The sequence below is a fragment of the Petaurus breviceps genome, unplaced genomic scaffold, assembly GCF_028583685.1.
Source record: "Petaurus breviceps papuanus isolate PSGF00001 unplaced genomic scaffold, PetGlider_PUasm1.0 567, whole genome shotgun sequence".
NCBI lineage: Eukaryota > Metazoa > Chordata > Mammalia > Diprotodontia > Petauridae > Petaurus > Petaurus breviceps.
The window spans coordinates 2,063,173-2,066,409 of record NW_027186383.1 but is presented as its reverse complement, the minus strand read 5'-3'; the positions used below and the strand labels follow the sequence as shown (position 1 = coordinate 2,066,409).

The window sequence follows — 3,237 nt, the reverse complement described above, 5'->3', positions numbered from 1 at the left end:
AGTGATTACCCCTCAGACTAGTTCTTGGTCCTTCTACACACTGCAGGCCTGGAGATGAACCTGCCATCTGGCGCTGGCTGGCTGTGCCAGCCTCTCAACAGCTTCTTGCCCCAGGGGCAAAAGCCAAGCACTCCCACTTACTGGGTCCCAAATTCCAGAATGCACTGACCTCTCACTTTGTCCTTCACATCTATGTGTTGATAAATCTGGAAACTGCCACAGCTGCTGCTGATCTGGAGTCCCTCTGGCCTGGGGCTGGTCAGGCCAGCCCCAGGGCTAAAGCCTCGGTGTGGGGCTGGGCTCAGTTCCCAGAGCGTTGCCCTGGCCAATTCCTGCCGGCTTGTTCTCAGTGGGAGGTTAGCTTCTCTGTGTCATTTTGTGGGTTCTGCAGCTCCAAAGTTTGTTCAGAATCCCCTTTTACATGGATTGGGGAGGGTGGAATACAGGATATTTTAAAGAGCAAACATCACAATAGTGAGAAGCCCTGAAAGATCAGATAGCACAATGTGCTTATCCCAAAAGTCATTCTTTCACTGGGTCAAGCTCTGGTCCACCCAGACCCTGGGCCAAGTGCCTGAGGCCATTAGCCTTGCACATCTCCCCATTAGCACTGCCTAAGTGCACAGCCCCAGGATGGGGTGGGGCTGGGCAAAGGAGCAGGCTGTAAGACTGTCATATGTAATACAAAATGGGTTATAGCCCAAGGTCTGACTTGCTATGTGGTATTCCCATGGACACCAAGAAAAAACAGCAATCAGCTTTTCAGTTGGACTCTGAGCATTGGTTCGGATCATGTCTGGTCAGTCCCCGGATTATAACAGAGACCATGGTGGCCCAGAGGGCATGGACCCTGATGGCGTCATCAAGAGCTACTGGAATGAAATCATGGACGACTTTGATGCTATGAATCTCGAGGAGTCTCTGCTCCAGGGCATCTATGCGCACGTCGGCCATCCAACAGAGAGCCATCATCCCCTCAAAGGGTATGATGGGATTGCCCAAGCGCAGCCAGGGCCTGGCAAGACAGCCACATTTGCCATTTCCATCCTGCAACACTTGGAGACTGAGCTCAAGGAGACCCAGGCACTAGTATCGGCCCCCACCAGAGAGCCAGCTCAACAGATCCAGAAGGTAATTTCAGCCCTTGGAGACTATATGGGAGCAACATGTCATGCCTGCATTGGTGGAATCAGTGTTCGAAATTAAATGCAAAAACTGCACGCTGAGGCACCACCAATTGTTGCTGGAGCTCCTGAGTGAGTGTTTGATATGCTAAACAGAAGATATCTTTCTCCGGCAGCCAGGTAGCACAGCGAGTAAGAGGACTGGATCCCGTGTTGGGATGACCTGGAGATCAAATCTGGGCTCCAACACTTAACACCCACCCAGAAACACCTGGCCAAGTAACCTTGAGCAAGTTACTTAACCCCAAATGCTTAGGGGTGGCCAGGTGGCTCAGCAAGTAAGAGCACCGGCTCCAGTGTTGGGATGACCTGGGGATCAAATCCAGGCTCAGATACTTAGCACCACACCCTGGAACACCTGGCTGTGTAACCTTGAGCAAGTTACTTAACCGCAATTGCTTAAAAAAAAAAAGAAGAAGAAGATATCTTTCTCCAAAATGGATAAAGACGTTTGTTTTGGATGAAGCAGATGAAATGTTGAGTCATTTATTTAAGCATCAAATCTACTAGATTTTCCTGAAATTAAGTACAAATATTCAGGTCATGTTGCTCTCTGCCACAATGCCAACTGATGTGTTAGAAGTGACCAAAAAGTTCATGAGAGATACTATTCGAATTCTGGTGAAGAAGGAAGAATTGACCCTTGAGGGAAATAAACATTTCTACATTAATGTTGAAAGAGAGGAATGGAAGCTGGATACTCTTTGTGGCTTGTATGAGACACTGACCATTACACAGGCTGTTATTTTTCTGAACATAAGATGAAAGATATATTGGCTGACTGAAAAGATGCATGCCAGGGATTTCACAGTTTCTGCTCTGCATGGTGACATGGACCAGAAGGAGCGAGATGTTATCATGAGGGAGTTCAGATCAGGATCCAGCCTTGATCCTACAGACTTGTAGGCTCATTGGATTGATGTGCAGCAAGTATCTTTGGTTATAAACCTACCAATCATGATAACTATATTCACAGAATTGGCAGAGGTGGTCGCTTTGGGAGGAAAGGCGTGGCTATAAACTTTGCTACTGAAGAAGACAAAAGGATTATTTGTGTCATTGAGACATTCTACAATACTACAGAAGAGGAGATGCCAATGAATGAGGCTGATTTTATTTAATCCCTGGCATGAGATGGTTTTGAATGCAGTGCTCACTGTTGCTGAATAGGCAATTCACAATGTGCATTGTGCTTCTTTCTTTGGGAATATTGAATCTTATCTCAATGCTCAGAATGGATCAGAAATACACATTTTTCATAGCAAAGTGACTTTAGTGGCAAGCTCTTGTGGAGAGTTACTGGCTTTTTCCTTTAGAGTTAGACTGTTGAGGTTGGGTGTAAAAGATATGGGGTCTGTAAAATCTTTCTTTATTAGAAATTTATTTCCTAGTTCTGTAGAAATGGTTGTATTAGATGTTCTCTATCACTTAATAATTAACTTATGGACTAAAAGATATAAGTGCAGTATAAAATCAGCCAATTATGTTAAATTAGCATATCTGCCTTTCTTGTGTTAGTCAGTAGACTGAATAGGAAAGGCTTTTCAAATGGACTAATTTTTTTAAGAAAGCATTTAAATGCATTTTGTTTGGTATTGTATTTATTCAATAAAGTATTGAATTAGTGGTAAGCGTGAACTGGACCCTCTTACTAAGCTCCAGCAAGCAATCATAAACTAGGTAGGGTTAAACCCAGTAAAATTGCCATATTGCACATGTCTTAATGAAGTTTGAATGTTCAATAAATTACTTGTACATTAAAAAAAAAAGAAAAGAAAAGCCAGGAATCATGACCTAGATATCACCTAGCAGGCAGGTGGAAAGATAGGAAAGGAGAGGGTAGGATTAAGAGAGGAAGGGAGCATATAGGAGGGGAAGGAAACAAAGGGGAGGGGAAAAGTGTGTGTGTGTGTGTGTGTGTGTGTTTAAATGTATGTGTATGTCTCTGTGTATATTTGGTGTGTGTGTGTGGGGGGGGTTGTCTCCCACATTTCAATTTCAATGGTGAAAGTGAAGTGGCCACTTTGCTTTTGCCTTGGTCTCCTCAGAATTT

At 44.3% G+C, this 3,237-nt stretch overlaps 1 pseudogene; it reads left to right on the top strand.

Moving 5' to 3' along the window:
* The first annotated feature begins 763 nt into the window (after positions 1-763).
* LOC138173134 (eukaryotic initiation factor 4A-II-like) lies at positions 764-2,353 on the top strand (annotated as a pseudogene).
* The last annotated feature ends 884 nt before the right edge of the window (positions 2,354-3,237 follow it).